Here is a 22,951-nt window from a genome sequence, read left to right as displayed (position 1 = left end):
AGTGATTCCCACTATCTACCAACTTGAGTGTAGAAACCCAGTTCCTCTAGATACTAGTTCTAGCCTATCTTTTATATCTCATCTTTCCCAACGCAGCTCATACCTTGTGCTAGTTCTTACATTCCTGCCTTTATACTTGTTAGTCTCCCTATCTGGAATACCCTTCAGCATTCTGTAAACAAACTCCCCATAAAAATGTGAGGCATTATACCTCCACCTGTTGAACCCTACTCATCTGCTAGGAAATTTGTTTTCAGTGCAAGTTACAAAAACCCCAACTAAAGCTACTCAAACCATAAAGACATATTGGTTCATGGAAAAGTCCAGAGGTGGGTCAAGCTTCAGGTATGGTTTTATCAGGTCTCTGGCTCATTTTTTCTATAATGTTTTCTTAGTCCTGCCCTCCTCCATGTGATGGCTTTATTTCTCTGGCTGGCTTTCCCTCATGGTGGCTGTGATAGTCAATTTTATGTCTCAAGTTGACTGGGCTAAAGCATGCCCAGATAGGTGGTAAAACATTTCTGGGTGTATCTGTGAGGGTGTTTCTGGAAGAGATTAGCATTTGAATTGGTACACTAAGATCACCCTCACCAATGCAGGTGGGTGTCATCTAATCTGTTGAAGACAGATTAGAATAAAAAGGCAAATTTGCTCTTTGCGTGAACTGACATCCATCTTCTCTTGCCCAGGACACTGGACATCACTGCTCCTGGTTCTTGGGCTTTTGGACTTGGACTGAATTATACCACTAGCTTTGCTGGTTCTCTAGCGTGCAGATGGCAGATCATGGGACTTCTCGGCCTCTATAACCAGGTGAGCCAATTCCTATCATCGATCTATTCTTTTAAAAATTTTAAAGATTTATTTTTTTGAGAGAAAGAGAGAGAGAGAATGTGCACACAAGTGGGAGGGGCAGAGAGGGGGAGAGAGAATCCCAGGCCGACTCCACCCTGAGCATGGAGCCCAATGTGGGGCTTGATCTCAAGATCCCAGATCATCTTCCTTCATGCTTTAATCTTCAGGGATTCTTCTGGACAACACAGAATATTCCTAACACTTCTCTGTTTAATTCATAGTCATTCATTCAACAAATATTCATTCTAGGGATGAGGAATGAGCAAAACAGACAAAATCTTGTCTTTGTGAAGATCACAAAAAGTGTAGTAGAAGGTGGGGACAGGAAAGAGACAACAAACAAATGAACAAATAATATTTCAGGTGGTAATAAGTGCTATGGAGAAAAATCCAGCAGGAAAGGGTACAGAGAAGTAGGGTGTTGCTATTTTATTTTTTAAAGATTTATTTATTTTTGGGAGGGTGAGTGAGTGAGCAGGAGTGGCAGAGGGAGAGGGAGAGAGAATCTCAAGCAGCCCTGAGTGCAGAGCAAGACATGGGCCTCAATCTCAGGATCCTGAGATCATGACCTAAGCTGAAACCAAGAATCGGATGCTCAACCAACTAAGCCAACCAGGCACTCCAGGGGGTTGCTATTTTATTTTTTAATTTTTTAAAAAGATTTTATTTATTTGACAGAGAGCGAGCGAGCACAAGCAGGGGGAACAGCAGGCTGAGGGAGAGGGAGAAACAGGCTGAGCAAGGAGCCTGAGAAGGGCTCAATCTCTGGATCATGACCTGAGCTGAAGACAGACGCTTAACCGACTGGGCCACCCAGGTGCCCCATGGTGTTGCTATTTTAAATGTGGGTCGGGGGAGGCCTCTCTGGGGAAGTGACCTTTGAGTGGAAACCTGAAGGAGTGAGCCACGCCCACATCTGGGAGGAGAGCATTTGAGGCAGACACAACAGCAAGTGCAGAGGCCCTGAAGTTAGCAGTATGCTTGGCATGTCAGAAGAACCGCAAGGCCAATGTGGCTGGAGCCGAGTAAGAGGAGGTGAAAGCAATACAATAGGGGATAAGGTCCGAACAGTAGCGGAGGGCAGATCAGGACCTTTGAAGCTATGAATATAATCCTCAGTGCCAGCAGGAAGAGGATTATCACCTGCATAGGCAGGTTTCATAATCAAGGCTATGAACAGGGAGGGGTGAACACCTGGTGGTGGGGAGGATGGGAGGTCAGAGAAAGCCTCTCAGAGGAGGTGGTTCCTGAGCTGAGTTTTGAAGGATTAACAGGAGGCATCTAGGCAGAAGGGGAGGAGCAGTCCAAGTAGAGAATGCTATAGCAGAGGGTGCTGAGAGACTGGGGTGTATTCAAGTACACATGGTTTTAAGGCTGGTACAAAGGGAGGGAGGCCAGTAGCCAGGAGTGGCCAGAAACAGAGCAGAAGAGATTGGCAGGGACCTATTCCTTAATTGGTTGATTGACTGATTCATTCACTCAAGTGTTTATTTTTTTATTTTATTTTTTAAAAGATTTTATTTATTTTTTGACAGAGAGAGACACAGCGAGAGAGGAACATAAGCAGGGGGAGTGGGAGAGGGACAAGCAGGCTTCCCTCAGAGCAGGGAGCCCGATGCGGGGCTCGATCCCAGGACCCTGGGATCATGACCTGAGCCGAAGGCAGAGGCTTAACGACTGAGCCACCCAGGCGCCCAACACTCAAGTGTTTATTGAACGTTAGGTCTATACCAGCCATTGTACCAGGTCTGGTAACAGTGATGGACTCACAACCAAAGATTTCTGGTCTCATGGAACTTACCTTCTAGTGGCGAGACAGACAAAAACACACAAACAGACCAAAAAATGACAAGAATAAGAAATGCCATGAAGGAAATGAACAAGAGGCCAAATTAGAGAACATCTTTAGGTGGGGTGTTCAGGAAAATCCTCTCTGAGGAGGTGATATTTAAATAGAGACTTGAGGCATAAGAAGGAACCAGAGTTAGAAGAGATAGGGGAAGAACGTTCCTGGCCTTGGTCTCAGTGTCACTATCTCTCTAATTTGATTTCTCTTCCTCTGAAGGGAGACACGGAGGTCATCAAACAACACAAGCAGAGTTGTAATTGTTGGTCTGGCAGAGCCAGGATTCCATCCAGACTCTGAGGTTTTAGGACTCGCGTCTCTTAGGCAGGTTCTGGGGGCAGCAATGTGAAAAATACAATCATGAAATCACAGGTCGGAGATGGAGAATTTGGACAGTTCCCAGCCCTCAAGGAAGTCTATAGCTGAGAAGGGCAACGGTCTTCGAGTGCTCTTGCAAGCCCCTCCGGCTGTTCCGTGGAGCCTGGAACACTGATTTGGGTGAGAGTTTCCGACAGGAGAAAAATTCAGTAGAGAGGACCACCACCTAGATCGGGTTATAAAACATTTCCCGCACCCTAGAAGGGTAAAGGTACTTGAATTTAACCTCCTTTGTAGGTGGGAGTGGCACGTCCTCCCCAAACCCAACCCAACCGCGGCCTCTCCGCCCAGCCCTAGCCTAGGCTGCGAGGAGCTATCCTAGCCCAGTCCACGCACCTGGTTCTCCGAAAGTGAAAGGACCTGGAGCTCCTTCCTACCGCGTCCCTCCCGCACTCCTCGGGCACCGCCCCCCGCCAACGTGTTTGGGTCCCATCTCCAGGCCCCGCCCACCTCCAGCACGAGCCTCCTTCCGGCTCATCCCTAGAGTGGCCACCTTTGGGCCCCCTCCTCCCTGTTCTGCTTCCGGGCCCGCCTCCTTCTGTCCCGCTTCAATTTTTCCTCCCTTCTGGATCTCTCTTCGGCCCCATCTCCTGCCCCCTCCTCTAAGGGCCCCGCTTTCCCCAGTTTCGCCCCTTGTCTCCCTCCACCCTTAACTCCTCCTACGGGCACGGCCTCCGTTTAGCCCCACCCACAGCCCCTCCTTTCAAGCGCAGCCCTGGCTCCTGGCTCCGCGCGGCCTCCACGGTCTTCCATACCTGCCTTGCGCTTCTCTCTTCTCTGGCATCACCACCCTGTCAGCCCTGCCCCGCCTTCGGCTCGCTTATTGGTGTAGAGGAGTCTCTCTCTCTCTCTCTCTCTCTTTTTTCCCGACCTTAGCCCCGCCTCCCCAGGCTTCCTCCTCAGTCCCTCCTCCCTGTCAGGCCCCGCCCTGGCCCCGCCTTCCTCTTCCTCCCCGCCGAAGCTCTGGACCTTTCCAAAGCGAGGCTGAGGGGGTGGGGGGAACCCATGCGCTCGGGAAGTCGGGCTGTGTCAGGGTGGGGCTGAGGACTCCCAGCGCTTGTGTCACTGTGTCCTTCTCTGGAGGCAGAGTCGGGGGTGTGGAGGGAGGGCCCAGGCCCGGGGCTGGAGCGGCGGGCGGGGCCAAGCTGAGGAAAGCCGTTCAGGGCTCCCCCATCCCTGCGCGCTTCAGTGGTGTCGGCCGAGGGAAGGACTCGCGGCTGCGGGGCTCGCGCCGCTGTCAGTGCGGCGGGGCGCGCGAACGGCGCGGGCGCAAGGCGGGCACAGCCGAGAGAAGCTGAGGGAGCGGCGGCGGGGGCGACTCCCGCGCGTGTGCTCAGCTCCTCACGCCGCGGCCGGGGCCGCCTTCTTCCTCCTTCTCTCCTTCCCTTCCGCCCCCGAGTGCGGCGGCACCGCCTCCTTCTGCGCCGCGCGGCTTCCTCCAGACCTCTCGGCGCGGGTGAGTGGGGGCCACGGGCGTCTCCTTGGGGGTGCGGGGGAGTGTTCCTTGTTCCTTTTCGGCCGCCCACCTCTTCGCGCGGGTTGCTGCCTATTTTTAGGAACTCTTATTTTCGGCCATTCTGGGCGTCCCGGGAGCGGGACTAACTCCCGGCCCCCTCCCCCCGCACCTCCCCCCAAACCCCGTGTCGCTGGCCCGGCCCATCCGCGCCTGCCCCCGGCCGTCTGGCGTTCCCTGGCCGCTTCCTCCTCGCGGGCCGGGCCTGGGCCAGGAGTTGGCGGGGTGGGCCGGCGCCCGCTCGGAAGTTGGAGTCTTTGTGCTCGCGCCCCGCTCCGCCCGGCGAGGGGAGGAGGGAGGGGAGTGGAGGCCGCGCCGGGAAGGCCTGGGCGGGCCCGGCCCGGGCTCTAGCCCGGCTCGGGCTTCTTCCCGCTCTCCCTCCCGGGCTGGGTCTGCCGGCTCCCCGCGGCGCGCAGAACTGGCCCTGCCTCCCTCCTCGCGGGCCTGAGCGCCGCCTCGGCCCCCACCGCTGCCGTTGCTGGGCTCGTTGCACACCTTGGGGCTCGGAGGGGAGCAACAACGCGCCCTCGAGCTGGGGCGGTGTTCCGCACTTAACGCAGCCCCCTGTGCGGCGGAGCTTCAGTTTGCCCCTCTGTAAGATGGGGCAAAGAAAGTCGCTTCGCAGGATGTTTGTGGATTTAGGGGACTAGTATGTGAGAGAAGTGTTTAATACCAACAGGTAACATTTAATGGACTTGACTAGGAACTTCGTAAGCTTTATTTCATTTAATTCTCAGGACGGCCTTCTGGGGGTTATCCCCCTTTACATAAGCAGAAGTCAAGGTGCAGAGAGGTAAAATAATTCGCTTCAAATCACAGTAGCCACAGGAGTGTAAATCCGTGGTACTAGTACTTGTTATTTATTTCTTAGTGTCAGCTTGTGTAATCTCGTAGTGCAGAGAGGATTTTGACTTATCCTTGGGTCACTCCGTTTTCCCTGACTCCTAGGCTAGTGTCCACTATACTGTGGATGAAATCCCATTCTGTGGATAGGGGAGGTCCGGGGGGAAGGAAATTACTATGAATTTCTTGCTAGTATTGCCCGTTAGAATTTGATGAATGTAGGGGACTCCAGATCTCAAGAACAGCTGAAGTTCTCTGGGGTTTTGGCTCATGGAAGGCTTAAGTCATTAGAACAGTGAGGTCTGTATTTTATTTATGGCATGATCCTTCCCCGCCCCCCCTCCCCCAACCTTGCGTGTTCTCTATAGTGTTTAGATTTATAGCTCCTACTTGGGGGAGGAGGAGGAGGAAGTGGCTCAAGTCAACAGCTTCAACTCCTTGCCTTCAAATAGGGTTTTATTTTTCCTATTTTCAGATAAGATCAAGAGGGGTAAAAGTGAAGTAAAATTAACTTCGGCAAGTTTCTAGTTTTCCAGTGTGTTTGATCCCTATTGTGGGAAGTGTCTAAAAATCAGAGTTCCCAGGGCACATCTTGAAGGAGTCTCCTAATGTTTGCATTAGTTCTTTGGATTCTGGAGGTCTGTTGTGCTCTCTTTCCAAAATTCTGGATTTAAGAGTTGTGGTAGGTAGGGCCTGGAAGGGGTCTTACCATCTGGTCTAACTTTTTTATCTGCCTTGTTCCCCCTATCCTGTTAACACTGGAAAGGGGAAGTAAGTTGTCTAAATTCACAGACTGCCTTAGTGACAGAATCAGAATTAGAATTCCCAGTCTTTTGCTTGGCAGTCCAGTAATAGTTTTATTTCTTCCATCCCTTGCCACCTTTTGAAGGGGCACTAAACTACTTATTCAGGCCTTAACAGAACAGGAATCCTGAGTAAATTGAAATCTTGAGAAAGTTGTTTAGTTCCAGCCACTCTCCATGCCTTAGGTTTAGCATTAAAAGGTCAGATTTTGTGCACAGGTGTACCCAGTTCTCATTAGTCATTACCTTTATCGTATGGGACTTTATGGTTTTTAGTACTCTTCTGGAATCATCTGATTTCTAACCCAGTTCTGTGAGGGAGTTCTTAAGAGTTTGCTTTACATCTCCTTTTTACAGCTGTAATTGGGAATTGAGACACAGCAAGGTTGGGGCACTTGCCTTACTTAGGTCACCAAATTAACAAGTGGTGGGGACGGGACACCTTTCCTGGGCAGGGGATTTGATGTAAGCATCATTAACTGAGCCACTCATTGTGGCTCTTGTGAACCTGTTTGTGTGGGGACTGTGAGAAATGGCAGTGAAAGTCTATTGTAGTAGTAGAAATAATAGCTAACATTTATTAAGTACTTAACCGGGTACCAGTTCTTGGACTAAGGACTTTCTGTGGGGTATCTCATTCATTCCTCAGAGCCGAATGTATGAATTAGTTAGTATCCCTGTTTTACAGAGGAAGAAAGGAACAGGCTTAGAGAGGTTATATGACTTGCTCAGGATCATGCAATTGATAACTGCAGACAATATAACTTTAAAGCTGGTGTGGCTTTGTTTTTTGGTAAAAATATACATGAGGTAAAATTTGCCATTTTAACCACTTTTAAATGGACAGTTCTCTGGCATTAAATACATTCATACTGTTGTGCAACCATCACCACTAACCATTGTTGTCAAGAACTTTTTCATCTTCTGCAACCGAAACTCTGTTGCCATTAAACACTAACTCCCTGTTCCCCTCTCTCCCCAGCCCCTGACAACCACCATTTTATTTTCTGTCTCTGAATTTGACTACTTTAGGTACCTCATGTAAGTGGAATCGTACATTCTTTTGTCCTTTAGGGACTGGCAAAACTGGCACTTCTAGTGCCTCCCTTGACCTCAAGGTGCTTTGTAAATGCAAAATGATCAGTCCTCTGCAGTAGGGTGTGGCATGCAGCCCCACAGCAGGAACAGAGGCCTGGTTGTACCTCTTTTTCCCCCTTTTTCCTCTGCTCTGTGGATTGAAGTTCCTTATCACGGAAGCCTTTTCTGGAGATCTGTGCTGGCCCACTTTTGTGTCTTTGAAAGGGACCTCTTACCCTTGAAATAGAACCCAGAGGACTCTCCACCCTTGCTTCTTTGCACCTGCTTTTCCGACTATCCGGGGTTTGGGCATATCGGGCTGCAGTGATCAAGAATAGCAGTGCTATGACAGAAGCTCGGATCAGAACTACTCAGGAGATGATTAAATGGATTACCTTTATGAACAGCATTCTCTCTGCCCTCCTCTTTCCATAAAGTCACACAAGAAAAATTAGTTTTGGGTTCCTAGAGGGTGTTTATGAATACTTGTTGCTTGCAGGTGGTTAAGATGGAGTTAAATGCATTTAGCCTTTCAAAACTCCTTTAGGTTTGACTGCTTCTGTTTCTATATGTTTGGAAGGTGGTGGAATATGGTGTTTTTGAAGGGTAGTTGGAGTTTTGTTCTGATACCAACAGGGGGTGGGGGTGGGAGGTGTTCCAGAGATGGATAATAGGGCAGCAAACTGATCTGAACATGTTGCACTTTCCTTAAAGATCTGATGACCTAACATTGCCTAGGTATTAAGTCCGATAAGTGCGATAATGAGGTCTGAATGTGTTGAATTGTTTATTGGATAGGATCTTGTAGTTGAAGGGCTTTTAAAGTCCTGTCGACCAGCTAGCCATCTGGCCAACATTTGAATTGGCTACTTGCTGAGATTCGGTTTCATTGGACACTTAATTATTAGCAAGTTTTCCGTTTACAGAGAAATTATTAAGCATCTGCCATGCACAGTCCTAAGCTTGGGGATTTGAGTCTATACAGCCTCGTGGGGAAGGCAGGCAAGTAAACAGGCAGTGTGAGAAGTGTTGTGAATAGGGATAAACACTATTAGAACATAGAGGAATGGTAACTAACCAAGCCTTGGAGGTTTCTTCAGAGAAGTTGGCTAAGCCCAGATCTCAAGAAAAATAGAAACATAAGGCAGGAGGAAAAGAAGAGATTTGGAGAATTGAGGAGGAGACAAAGATAAGACTAGGCAGAAGGAATAGCAAGTCTATTGATGGTGGTGGTAATAGTTAAGACTTTTGGCCATTTCCTGTATCAGGTGCTACTCTGAGCATTTAACATGTGTTAATTAATTTTTTCCTATAACCACCCTGAAAAGTACATACTATTGTTATTCCCATCCTGTAGGTGAGGGGTTGCATTTAATCCAGAGGGGTTAAATAACATCTCCCAGGTTTCTCAAGGTTTCTGGGTGGAGAATAAAGCAAAAGATGGGTGGATATGGCAAGAGATGAGAAGAGACTGGTAAGGTAGGTAGAGCAGAAGCCAAGTCATGAAAGGGCCTTTTTGCCCCGGTTGACGAATTTGGATTTCATTTCAAGGTGAAGGGGGGGCCATGCTCCTATGGGCATTTTAGAAGGATATCTCTGACTACCTCTTTGGGGAGTGGTTTGCAGGGCTAGAGCACCATGGGCAAAAAGACCAGTTAGAAGGAGGCTGTTGTGGTAATACAGGTAGGAGATGATGGTGTTTCAAATGAAGGATGTGTATGTGTGGAAGGACTTGAGCAGTGAGACACAAAGATTACTGGTGTGGAGAGTCATCAAGGATGACTTCTAGATTTCTGCCTGGTGCAGTTATTATATAGATGGGGATGCTGACTATTGAGGAGACATAAGAGAGGAGGTGGGTTTCTCATGCAGGTTCATCTTACATCTTACATTTTACATCTTACATCTTCCATTTACCTGCTAGTTATTGATCCTAGTTCTCCAAGGGGAGAGTTGGGGGTGGGAAGCATGGGTGAGGGACAGTATTGCACAACACATCTGGTAACCATTATTCCTGGCTAAACTGGATGATGTAAACACTAGTTTAGAAAAGGAGGAACTATTAGATCCCAGACACTTAGGCGCTGCACAGCCCTGAAAACTGCTTATGTTAAGCCAAGGAAGGCTTACGTTTTTTCTAGACAATGCCTTGGGTGCTGAGACGCTCTCCATCTGCTTATGTGGCCCTCTGTAAGTCATCTGTATTTACTACCTGCTAGGCACTGGGAAAACAAAGGTAAGTAAGACGTAGCTTCCAGAGCTTGCATCCAGAAAGGCCGCAGATCTCAGGAGCTTAGATAGCAGTGGTGGAGGTAGAGGGTGGGCTGGGGCAGGTCAGGGTGGGACAGGGTGGAGAGGGACCACGAGGGATTTATGTTGGGACGGGAGTCAGGAGACCCTGCTCTGTACTCCAGTCTTTTCATCAGGTGGCAAAGGTCCAGGTTAGGTCATCTGAATATGATAGAAAATAATGACTAGATGACTATGAGGGTTCCTTCTAGCAGTAACATTTTATGATTCTAGATGATGATTTAGATAGTATATCTCTTGGAGAGGCATTTCTTTCGTCCTTTCTTCCCTTTTTTTCTTAGGCAATGGTAGGGGAAGGGGTAGAGATGGGAGGATTTTCACATGAATGTCTATAAAAACCTAGTTTTTTTTTTTTCTCTTTTAGCATCATGTATAAAATGTATAGTTGGAAGGGGAGAAGATGACTAGTAATGTTAGCCTGCTGACCTACAACTTCCCAGTAGGTTCTGTAAGGAAAGTTTTAGACCTGAGGTGGCATACAGCTCCTAGACTCTCAGGATTGGCCGGGGGGGGGGGGGGCAGTGGGATAAACTGGGAAACCCAGTCATGAGCCTGAGGATCATTCGGTCTGGTTTCTGCTACTAACTTAGTCTGTGGGCTTGGCCAACTCCTTTGCTTCTGTGGCCGGCCTCATTTCATCATAAAATAGTCTCAGACCTCCCTTAAATTTTGTAAAAGACCAAAAGGGTGGGAGCCAGAGAGAAAAAGTTTTGGAGGTCCTTCTCATTTTCGTCTCCCTGCTTACTGAATAACTAGAGATAGGCATCTGCCCAAGTGTTATTAGTTACCTATTTATTTTTTTAAAGATTTTTTTTTTAGGTTTTCTTTTTTTAAGATTTTATTTATTTGACACAGAGAGAACACAAGTAGGCAGAGTGGTAGACAGAGGGGGAGGGAGAAGCAGGCTCCCTGCTCAGCAGGGAGCCCAGTGTGGGACTCCATCCCAGGACCCTGGAATCATGACCTGAGCCAAAGGCAGTTGCTTAACCAACTGAGCCACCCAGACGCCCTATTAGTTATCTTTTCTGTTTCCGCAACCCCTTCTTTTTCTTTGGTTTTAGTGTCTTTCTGTTACTTCATAATGGACTTGATGTGAATAAATGGGCTGTACCTCATCAGAGGAGGGGGGAAGGGTGGAATATTATCACTAGGTTCTAGCTTATATTTCCAAAAGGTCATTTAGGCTGTCCACTGCCCCTTGCTCTCCATGCAGGGGTAAGGGTAGGGAGATTGTGGTTAAATACTTAGATTTTTCTGAGGCTCAGACACATGTATTTGGAGTGCTCCACTGACTGAAGTGCAAGTCTGGCCGTTCTCCCCACATGCCCAGTGTGGTTCTACTGGGGGAAACAGCAGGCATTTGACGCTTGCCAAAGACAATGTAAATTATAATTACCTGATATTCTCTGGGATCTCAGTCTTCCTGTCTTAAAACAACAGGGTTGGACTAGATAATCTTGAGTGATATTTTTACCTCTTAATAGTATTAATTATGGTTCTCAAGCCATAAGTGGCTTGAGAACTCATCTCTGGAAGGAGCATTGAGAGTATGTCAGAGGGCTAAATTCTGGGTTCACAGATACCTTTCGGTATATAAACAGATGGATATTGCTTTTTAGAGTGGACAGATTGCTGAAAAATTGCTTGTGAGATGAATTTATCAAATTGTCTGCCGAGTTCCATTATAAACTTGGAGCTGTTGTCCCGTGGACAAACTTGGAGTCTAAGACTATAAAAAATTATATTTAAATATGTAGCAAACTGTTTAAAATCATAGAATAAAGAGAACGTTAAAAAAAACCACACACACAACACTGTAAGATGCCCAAACAGTACTAGGGCTGGAAAAAACACTAGACCAGAAATTTGCATTTCCTTAGAGCTTTAGCTATATGAGGTAGATACCTCTGCTGAGGTTTCCTGGCCCTTGAAATGCCATCTGTAGAGAGTGAATAGTTCTGTTTATTTGTCAAGGTAAGAATCATTGCTTTATTCTAAGTAAGTATTCTCTTTTAGAAGGCCAGGCTTATAAGCTTAATATTATTGGCCAGGTTTTCTTCATTCCAGAGGCATTATCTGGTATTTAGCAGTCTCCTGTTTGTTTTATTAAGGATTTTACTAAGCCTAGTTAAAGGTATTGTTTGCAAGGTGTCTGTTGATCTGTTTGTCTAGTTTCTTTTGTAATTATTTGTGCCAGTGAAAGCAAGCTTCAGCAGTAGATTTAAAAGCATCATTTCCATAACTCATTATTTCTCTAGGTCCTGGGTTTCCTTTCTGGAAGTATGATCATGCTACACTGAGAAGTCAAATGTTGTTCTCTGCTTACACAGACCATTTTAAGGCTTTGGGACTTTGTTCTTCCACACAGCTGTAAGCTGACACTGAATGACGGTTTTGTAAATATAATAATTATAGCTATGCCTGAATCAGTTGAACACAAGAATATCTTTTCTTCAGACCTTAAAGACTCACCCTAAATTGATTTTCACATCAATTAAAAGATTAAAATTAGGGTCTTGGTAGAGTTACCATGCTAAGTAGGTTACCTAGCTGCTGTAGCATGATTATGCTTGGGTAGCTGCTTTCCATCCCAGAGTTCAGTCATTCATTTCCAGGTATTTGGAGTACCTGCTGTGTTCTCTCTATGGAGAACATAAAAACCAAGCAGGACATAATTCCTGCCCTCAAATTATTTCCAGTTTTGAGAGGGAGACAGAGAAGTACAGTAGATCCTAGCTGCTTCTTACTCCTGCTTCCTTGGCCCAGATATTTGGGTTGAGGGTTCAGACTAGAAATAGAATTGATGGATGTATCACTAGGCAAGGAGACCTGTTTGAATATGACTTCCAATGTTTAGAAAGAGTTACTTATTTTAGAGAGCACGCGCACACACACAAGCTCACTCGAGCAGGGGGAGGGGCAGAGGGAGAGAAAGAATCTTGAAGCAGACTCCCCACTGAGCACGGAGCCCAACGTGGGGCTCAGTCCCAGGACCCTGAGATCATGACCTGAGCTGAGATCATGACCTGAGCCAAAATCAAGAGCTCCAAAATCAAGAGCCAGACGCTTAACCAATTGAGCCACCCAGGTGTGCCTTCCCCACCTTTATTTTCCCTCCCTTTATCCTTTATTGCTGAGGTGTCCCACATGCAGTGTTTTGTAAAGTGAAGAATGTTAAGGTAGGGGGCAACATTGTCCTTTAGGTTTGGGTGTCCAGACATCTGCCTAGTGCTTTCCCTGTTTTCCTCACATCAATTCTCTGGCTGGCTTCCAGAAAGATTTGATATTGTCTAGGTTCTTATTTAGGAAGGAAGAAAATTAAGTTTCATATTGAATTATTTTAAGTTTTATCATACTCAGTTTTGAAATAAGATAGTTCTCTATTTTGCTTGCAAGTGAATTATTTGAGGTGTGGTTTCTGGCATTTGCTCAATTTGTGACTTACTAGTTACGATTAAATTGTGGTTCTTGAAGCCCACCGCTACTGTCTATACCAGCCGCCTTTGACTCTTTGCAGCACAGATCCCTTAGGAAATGGAGGGACTGTTGAACTCCCTGATCTTGAAGGGGTCTTTCTCTTTCCTGGTCTCTACACTCAGTTTTTTGGGATGCTGTGTTGTGTTCATAATTTCTTCCAGCAATTAATTTAGCATTGCCTTTGAGGTCTAGAAGAAGAGGAAATATGTCTGTACCCGTTCTTGAAGACTGGTGGACAATATTGAAATCAGTCATCCAAACTGTATGGAGTCCACCTAGTGCCTTCTTGGTGCTGTGAGGGATGTCAACATGTATAGCATATTGTTGCCTTCAGGAAACCTATGGTCTCTTTGGGGAGATAAGATTATCATGAATATGTATCTGACAGTAAGGCAGTTTGGTGTAGATAGCTTGGTTTGGAAGACTAAGGTCTACTCTTGTTCCGTGGCACTAATTTGGCCAGGTAAATGGAAATAAGTCATTTTTCCTCTTGGAACCTCCATTTTGTCTTCTATAAAAGGGGGTTAATATTCCTTATCTTAACTTCCTCACAGTGTTATTGTGAGGAGCAAGTTAGATAATGTTACTAAAAGTAAAAAAGTACATTATAAAACCAAATGATAAAATTTATATGTGAAGAATACATGAGCCATTTGTCAGAGTTAATAGGTAAACGGCAGAGTTTTGCATAGAAGAGGAGATCTCTTTGGGCTGGAGTGACCAGGGAGAGTGGTCTGAATCAGCCTCTAGGATGTGGAGAAAAGAATGACGGAAGCATTTAGACAGGGGCAGTGATGAGGCAAAAGGCTAGGAAAAACTTCGGGGGGGATCAGTTAGTGTTCTCCAACCTCACGCTTTAGTATGTTCAGCTTTAGTAGTTACTGCCAAACACTTTTCAGAGGCACCCCAGATCACACTGTCATCAGTGGTATATGAGAGAATTCCTGTTGCTCCATGTCCATGTCAGCACTTAGCATTGTCTATATTTCTCATTTTAAGTCATGCTGATTGGTGCGTAGTTACAGAAGTGAATTTTAAGAACCATAATATGAATTCTCAGGTAGCAGTACCGTAAAGAGGAAAAGAGATTGGGATTTGAGAGGAGGGAGAGATTGCTGCATTTTTGGGGGGGGGTGGTACCCAGGGAACATTAATGGAGGTGTGAGCATTTCACTGGGTTTTGTAGGATAAAGATAGTGACCGCATATTATCTGGGACCACTTTAGTTTCTAGTATTCTGTCTGGTTGTGCTTATAAATTGTGAACCAGTATTTCTTTTCTGTGTGTGTGTGTGTGTGTGTGTGTGTGTGTGTATTTTTTTTTTTTGGTGCACCAATATTTCTGTGTCTGGACTATATCTCCCAGACTACCCAGAGGAAACACCCAGATATCCCTTCTCAGTTGCTGTGCCCTTCTTCCTTCTCCTCCCCTTTTTTCCCAGAAAGTGTGGTCATAGGAGATTTTAGGCTGTAGAGATAGAGGACATTCTGTATGACGGGAACATCTTGAACAGAAACACACGGGTGACTAAATTGAGTGGCATCCCTATTCCTGCTAATGAGCTGAGGGGGGGAAGGATGTGTCTCATACTTTAAGGGTGGGTGATGCCTTCTCATAGCCTTCTGGAGCAGGTGGAAAAGGTCTGTTCCCAAGCCAATTTGTATTTAAACTGGATAGAAGGATGAGAATGACTCTTTGCCTATAATTACATCATTTCAGGGAATAAATTAATCCAGTGAACAGTCCTACTTGAAGTATGTTGAGAGTTTGTCTTCTCTTAAAAGAAGGGGGAGGGGGCAAGATGGGAATGCCAAAACCTAAAGAGCTTAGTCTCTTTGAGCTCATCTATTACTTGTATATTTGCTCAGGGAAAAATTGCCATTTCTTTGTCAGCTTTTATCCTGCTGGGTCGACCCTGGCTGGGTGTTTATTTTCTGTAGTTTTACCAAATCACTTTGAAGGCTGGCATGAACATTGATCATTTCTTGGAGCCTTTCCTGTTTGTTCTGTCAGCAAATATTAGAAAATGTACCTTAAATTATCTGGTTGGGGGAAATAAGGTGCCCCTGCCTGCTCCCAGAGAGCAGCACTTCCATGTTAAACATTAGTCAGGTTCTGATCCTGTGTCAGGTCCTGGGGTATTTGTCAGGAGAGACGGGGGATGTTAGAATTGCCACTGGGGACATTTTTGCCAGAGGGTAAAATACGGCTTTCTGTCGAGGAGACTAGTTGAGTACTTGACTAAAAATCTGACCTAGGTTCTAAACCTGAGTCAGTGTTTCATTCATGTATTGGGTGCCCACTGTGTTGAGATACCATGCTTGGTACCTTGTGTTCATACTAACAGGGCTGATGTTTATGAAAGTTACTATGTGCTAAGTTCTTTGTGTGTATAGAAATCTTTATAAATGTTGTATTATAAGACTTATATGTGTAAATTTATACCATTTCCGTGTTATATAATTTTATATGTCAAATATGGGTGGCTCAGTCAGTCAAGCAGCTCCCTTCGGCTCAGATCATGATCCCAGAGTCCTGGGATTGAGCCCCACGTCGGGCTCTCTGCTCAGTGGAGAGCCTGCTTCTCCCTCTCCCTCTGTCTGCCTCTCTGTCTACTTGTGCTGTCTCTCTCTCTCTCTCTCTCTCTCTCTGTCAAATAAATAAAATCTTTAAAGTTTCTTTAAAAAAATAAATCTATATATAAAAATCATATTTATTCTCACCTCAACCCTAAGAAGTAGCTTCTGTTGATCCTCATAGATGGGAAACTGAGACACTAGGAGGTTAAGAAATATGCCTATAGTCAACACTGCTAGTAAATGGAGTTGCCAGGATTTAAACCTAATCAGTTATTTTTAATATGGAAAATTTTAAACATACACAAAGTAGACAGAGTAGGTTAATGAAGCACGATATACCTGTCACTCAGCTTCAATTCACAATCATATTTCGTTTATACCCCTACCTACTTCTCCTCATCCTGTGCTTTGGAGAAAATCTCCGCTATTCTATTTTGCCCTTAACTATTCCACAATATATTTCTAAAAGATGACTTTAAAACAACCACAGGGACACCTGACTGGGTCAGTCAGGAGAGCATGTGACTCTTGATCTCAGGGTTGTGAGTTCCAACCCTATTTTGGGGGTAAAGTTTATTTAAAAAACAAGAAACAACCACAATGCCATTTTCATACCTTATAAAATTTAACAATTCCATAATACAATCTAAATCCAGATTGTGTTCAAATTTCCAATTATCTCATAAATGTCACGATCTTATTTTTACAGTTTGTTTGACTTAGGATTCATATAAGATCCACACATTTTAATTGGTTGTTACATATCTTAAGTCTCTTAATTTGTAATTTCACTTCTATTTTTGTTGTTGTTACCTTTATTTGTTGAAGTAACTGGGTTTTTCCTGTAGGGTTTTCCGTGTTCTGAATTTCCTGTAAATTCGTGGTTGTATCTAGGGGACAGTGTATGTCTTAATTCTCATGGCAACTCTGCAAAAAATAGGTATTCTTATTTTGGAGATGAGAAAACAGACAGAGAAAGGTTGAGTTGGGTGACTTGCCCAAGGCCTCACAGCAACCTTGGGTGTGAACACAGACGTTCTTGCCTACAAAGCCTTTGTTCTTTGCTTTTTACCACTCACCCATTCTGTGAGCTTGGGCAAATCACTTTAAGTTCTCTGGGCCATAGTTTCTTTGATATGTACACTGAGAACTCCCACAGGAGTGGTGGTTTTTGGGTCTATGACCATTTGAGTGCCTACCGTGTGATGGCATGGTACTAGATGCTGGGTGATACTCAGACGAGTAAGACTGTCTTCAGTGAGCAGGTAGTCAGCTAGGGACTGTAGGACCATACCCTCTTTCAGACATGGAGCCTGTTTTTGGCCATGGCGGGACTATAGGAGCTTCCTAACTAGCCTCCCTGCATCCTTTCTTGCCCTCTTCCATGCCATGCTCCTCCCTGCTGCCAGACACCTTTTTCTTTTTTTTTTTTTTTTAAAGATTTTATTTATTTATTTGACAGAGATAGATACACAGCGAGAGAGGGAACACAAGCAGGGGGAGTGGGAGAGGGAGAAGCAGACTCCCCACTGAGCCGGGAGCCCGATGCGGGGCTCGATCCCAGGACCCTGGGATCATGACCTGAGCCCAAGGCAGACACTTAACGATTGAGCCACCCAGGCCCCCCCAGACGCCTTTTTCTAAAAACATTTTTGTTGTGTTCTCCCCTGCTCATAAATCTAGTTTGAAGGACTTGGTAAATAAACAAAATTTTTCCAAATAAACCTTCCCTCCTTGGATTGAGTTACTATTTCAAGGGCAGCTAGTCTTTTTTTCTTTTCTGTTTGGCAAAGGGGTTACTGCTTTTATGGAAATGCTGAGGAAATCTGGAGATGATAGAGTAATAATGGAGTAAATCATGGGAATGCCATCTTGATTCAGGGGAGAGTAATACATTTAGCATTGCACTGTTCACTCCCAAGGACATCTGACTGTAATGGGGCAGTTGTGTTCTTTTGCAAAGAAAACAACTTTTAGTTGTAGAGTTCAGGGACGACAGTTTTAAAGATAACCCTTTGAGGGGAACCAAGCTGCTGAGCCTTCATTTTACTGGCTAGCCAAGCCATTAAAATGGATGTGGTATATAGGATTGAATGTGGTATATAGAGCAGTGGTTTGGGTCTGTAGTAATTTGGGTGGCAGACAGCCAGCACTGGGTCCAGGTCGACATACAACTATAAGTAGTAAAGTCAAAAGTCCAGAGAAGTAAGGTTCAGAGCATTTGTATTCCTAGAGTGCCTTGCATGTAATAGGTACCTAATATCTTTAAATCTTTCTTTTGACAGTGGATTAAGCAAAAGAAGGCAGTAGAATCATGGGTTCTAAAGCTCAGGAGCCAAGTGGTGTAGGACCCTGGATAGCTCCTTGGAAAAGCAGTTCCTCTGGCAAAAGTTAGGCGTCCTTAGGGGACTCCTAAATCCTTCCTGTTTAGAACTAGTCAGAGGATTTTCTCCTCTAGATCAGGGATTGCAAACTGGCAGCCCCTTGGGGTGTTTCTGGCCTGCATACGTATTTTGTTTGACTTGTCCTGCAGTGTTTTTCTGTTTTGTTTTGAGTTGGACCCCAGCCTGGGGATATTGGGGCTGCCTTTCAGTGGAGATACCTTGTATGAGATGAGAGGTCCTGGCATGTGGGGTATGAGGGTGACTGATTTCTCCTGAAGAGGGAGGAGGATTTTTTGAGGAAGTATTGGGCTGGAACAATTTTCCTCTTCACAGAAGCGGGAATAGCCCCCAGCGATTTTGTGGAAGGCTTCACTCCCTGAGCCCTCTACCAGGGACTCCCTGTGTTGTGACTCCTTGTACTGGCCTGTCCATGTTTAAGAAGCTTGTAGCTTGGCTTTTTTTTTGGTCTTTGTCACAGGGATATGATTCTCATCTTTGGACAAGTCTGCATTAACAGCTTAGTTTGGCAAAATGTTTTTGTTTAAAGAATCACATTCTTCATTTCTGTTCATTTCACATACTGTTTCCTCATTGGCTGGCTTCTTTAGATAGGGCATATTTGTTCTCAAGTTTGTCAAAGCCCTCACCATTTCCTGTTGTCTCTGTGACCAAGTGCCAGTTGCCATTTATCACCAGACTAGCACTTTTTTCTTCGAAACACTTGGTCAGCTGTACTTATTTTTGCTACCTGCTTGGTCCTTTTGGGCCAACCCCGCTCTGGTTGGAACTCTAATATTGAAGGGACTTTGCCCAGTTACAGTGCTTAGTCCCCTGGGACTAGATGAATTATCTTCATTTTATTAGAAACTTTGGTGTTCCTCCCTGTTGGCTGGTAAGTCTGTCTTTTGGCTTGTCTTAGGATTTCACAAGGGCAGCAAACTAGTCAAGGCTCAGTGAACCTTGTCCTTATAAAATTAGCATTTTTTGCAGTCTCTGACAAGTTTGGCGGGGGTGGGGGTATGAAAAGTAGGTCCTAATGCCTCATGAAAGAAACCATGACGTCTAATACTAAACTGTTTTACTTAAGAATTATTCTCTGGTCTTTCTCCCCACCTAGCTGCAATGAGCAGCAGCTCCTATGTGTGGAAAGTAGGTGACTTTTTCTGAGTGACTCTTTCTTGTTGCCTGTTCCCTTTGGCTTCTGTAATTACTGTAAAATCATCTTGTATGTGGAGCACCATGGTAATCTCCATGACAACTGATCATGATTTCCCAGATAAAGGGAGGAAGCTAATAAGTATTAGGAACTCAAAAAGGATATTGGGCTAAGTTCTTGTGATGCTAGTAGAATTTTGAGCTGGAAAAGACTTTTCAGCAGCAAAAGCCTAATTAAACCTTTTCCTTTTACAGACAAGTCCCTATTTGAGATCCTTAGTTTAGTGTTTCTTTGTGCTCCCTACTCTCTATGGCTTTTTCCCCATTATATCCTACTGGACCATGAGCTCCACAAAGGTAGGAACCATGCCTGTCTTGTTAATTACTGTTTTCCCAGTGCTTACCGTAGGACCCGAGTATGTTTTGAGTGAGTAGATAAACTGTGTTGGAGTTTCTCGAACTGGGACACATGGCTGCATATATGAAATCACTGGATAAAACATATCTTCCTGAAGTGTCAGTGTACTAAGATTTTTTGGAGTTGAATTAGTTTAAATATTATAACTAGTAATTGAAAAGTTTACTCACATTAAATCATGTTAGTATGGATTTTTTTTTTTTTTTTGGTGAGAAGGCATCAGATAAATTATAGGATTACAGTAGGCCCTTTGACCTTTACCCCACGGGATCTAGGGTTGCCAGAATTCTTTTCTTTTTTTTTTTTTTAAGATTTATTTTAGAGAGAGCACACACATGTGGGGAGGGGCAGAGGGAGAGCAATCTCCAGCAGACTCCCCGCTGAGTGAGGAGCCTGATGCTGGGAGCCCAAGATCACGACCTGAGCCTAGACCAAGAGTCAGATGCTCAACCGATGGAGCCACCCAGGTGCCTCGAGAACTCATATTTTTGAGAAGTTGGAAAACTTTCTAAAAACATGAGATCTGATTTGAAATGTTAGCAGTTAATTCAGAGGTTTTTTGTGTTGTTGTTGTTTTTTAAGATTTTATTTATTTATTTGACAGAACACAAGTAGGCAGAAGGGCAGGCAGAGAGAGAGGGAGATGCAGGCTCCTTGCTGAGCAGGGAGCCTCATGTGGGGTTCAATCCTAGGACCCTGGGATCGTGACCTGAGCCAAAGGCGGACGCTTAACTGACTGAGCCATCCGGGCACCCCAATTCAGAGGTTTTTAAACAAATTTATGTGGGTCAGACAAAACACATCCTTGGGCCTGAGCATCTGTTTGTGACCTAGGAGATAAACAGGTCTGGGTAAGGGACTAAATTTTGGACAGGGCCAAATGGATAATAGTGTCAGGGACAGCTGCCATTCTGGGTCTGACTTCTCCTTGGCTTCAAACTGGCCATAGCTCAGAGTGGAAAGAATGAAGTTATGACTTGATAGGTTAGGAAAATTCCCACATTACATGTCACCCTCTGTGGGAAGCAGCTTCATATCAATTCATAGACTCTGCAGCTCCTAAGAGAGCGTCACCTTTACTCCCCTTGTTTTGCAGATGAAATTGAGGTCCCTGGAAGGAAGCGGAGCTTTTCTGGGGTCCTGGGCAGGCCCCGGTTCAAACTCCAGACCTTTGTTTGGTGCTCCTGCCTCATGCACTCTTAGGGCATGGGGCAAGGTGTTTCGGCTACTTTGGGGTGGTTGGTAGAGCTGGAGCAAACTCCATTTCTTGGCACAGCTCTGTCATCTTGTGCAAAGGGAGGGTTGAGGTGGCAGTTAGTAAATGTGCTCAGTCTCAGCACAAAGGGTCTATTTCTGTCGCCAGCATCAGATTGACCTTATTTTTTCTACCTAGAAAGATGTAGAGGACAGCTCAGCAGCAAGGAGCCTCACTGCAGAGATCCGTCTCTCTGCTTCTGTTTCCTCCCCTCCAGCTCCTTTCTCCTTGAGCCTCCTGCCCTCCCGTGTGCATCACTTGCCTCCACCACCAATCCCCACCCTTTTATTCCTTGTTTTCCTGACTGTTGCCTGCCCTTCTCCTCTGTGGGAAATTCTTACAATGCCTCTGTAGTAGGCAGAGCCTGGGATTGGACCCGTTTCCAGGGTTTTTGAGGAAACTTGCTCTAAAGTAGGGCAACTCAATAAAGGACAGTAAACATTTTAAAACAGCCCCCCCTTCTCCACCTCACTCCAGGTTGGAAAGGATAAAATCTCAACTCTTGGCTTGGCTACAAGGCTCATACAGTCTGGTGCCACCTCACTATGGTGCCTTCTGCCAGCAGCATGGTAAAAGCCACTGTTTCCCTGTGCTCCCCTCCCACTCAGTTCGGAATGACTTTGTTGTTTGACTGTTCCCCTGCGTAGAAAGCTCTCAGCTCCTTGCCCCCTTTACCAGAAAAGCTCCTGTTCATTTTTTCAAAGCATTCCAAATGCCATCTTCTCAATGAAGTGTTCCATGATCACTCCATGAGCAGAATTCTTCTTTACACTTTGCTTCTACTTCTGTAGTTGTACTCTGCTGTTTTATCACACCCAAATCTGCTCTCATTCATGAAATTGAGATCTTATGGGTCAGGAAACAGTGTACTACTTACCTGTTTCCTTTGTGTTTACTGATACCCGTGGTATAAAGTTGAATGTTAAATGCTTCAGGTCAAATATGACAAAGTGCTGTGGAAGTTTTATGGGAGTTCTTGAGAGCTAACTTCTAACTGGGAGAAATCTTGGAAGCTTCTAAAAGCTGGTAGCCTTTGAAAAAGTTCTTGAGGTTTAGAAGTTCAAATTGGCAAAGATGGTGGGAAGAACATTCCTGATGGAGGGAATGGTTGGACTAAAAGCAATGAGGAAGTATAGAGATCGGGCCCTACCACCTATTCCACCCATCATCCGCTTGGCTAGAGTTCCTGCTATAGAGTGTGCTAAGTGCCAGCCTAAAGGAAATTCTCTTTCCTGTCTTTTCTACATCTTTTCTTTCTTCTTTCCTTCCCTTCTCCCTATCTCTTGTAACCTACTTGCGTTTTATTTTTTTTCCCAACTTTTCTCTTTCTTTCATCTTTGCATTTCTCCAGTCCTCCCCCCTCTATTTTAACTTTGTTGTTTACCTTTCTCTACCTACTTTATTCTTTCTTGCCCTCTTTCCCAAGTTACCTAGGAAATTCAGTCCTTTGAGTTGAGATGTGAATCAGCTATACAGTATTTAACTCCAAATAAACACCTCCCCTTGTGAAGCTGAGAAATAATTGTGGCATAATTGCTTCTTATATGTCTGTCGTGTTTTATTGGCATTGACTTTTTTTTAACCTCCCTTGATGCTGGGGAGGGGGGCGTGTTACCATTTTTCTTTCTTTCTTTCTTTTTTTTTAGTAGTTGTCATAATGACATTTTTAATGAGAAATTTCTGCAGACAGGCCTGCTCTTGAGTGGTACGAGCCTTCAGGCAGAGCTAGGGCTGGATGAGTCAGATATGCTCGTGGATCTGTTTTCTTATGCATACAAGTGTCTAGGCCACACGCAGTCTCCTGTCGCTACAAGTTCATATGTTTTGCAATACATAGACACAAAATTGAGTCACAAAGTTGCACACATTGCTTCTTTTCCATACAAATCCATATTATCTCCCTTACATCTTCAGGTTACCTACTTCTTCCTCCTGCCATGTACCCACACATTTATCCTCCAATACCCCCTGCCCCACTCTTTTCTAACCAGGTGCTCAGAAGTGTATGTGTTACGGAGGTATCTGCAAGCCTCAGACAACACACTGTTTCCTTACATA

General features: G+C 45.1%; 1 protein-coding gene across 16 annotated transcripts in view; it reads left to right on the top strand.

The window, feature by feature from the left end:
• Window positions 1–4,089: 4,089 nt before the first annotated feature.
• Window positions 4,090–22,951, top strand: part of RALY (RALY heterogeneous nuclear ribonucleoprotein) — a 155,491-nt gene continuing 136,629 nt past the window's right edge. For 3 of the 16 annotated variants that reach the window (XM_073880551.1, XM_025876302.2, XM_073880547.1), the window contains exon 1: window positions 4,090–4,535. The gene's annotated coding sequence lies outside the window, so the exon portion shown is untranslated. Of the gene's footprint in view, window positions 4,536–4,908; window positions 5,272–22,951 lie in introns of those variants that run through there. The other 13 variants (XM_025876300.2, XM_025876299.2, XM_073880545.1 and 10 more) reach the window with 11 other exon arrangements.

The sequence above is a fragment of the Callorhinus ursinus genome, unplaced genomic scaffold (assembly GCF_003265705.2).
Source record: "Callorhinus ursinus isolate GAN/ISIS: 27379988/994484 unplaced genomic scaffold, GSC_fseal_2.0 scaffold38, whole genome shotgun sequence".
Taxonomy (NCBI): Eukaryota; Metazoa; Chordata; class Mammalia; order Carnivora; family Otariidae; genus Callorhinus; species Callorhinus ursinus.
The sequence above is the reverse complement of the archived record's forward strand: the minus strand, read 5'-3'. Positions and strand labels throughout refer to the sequence as shown.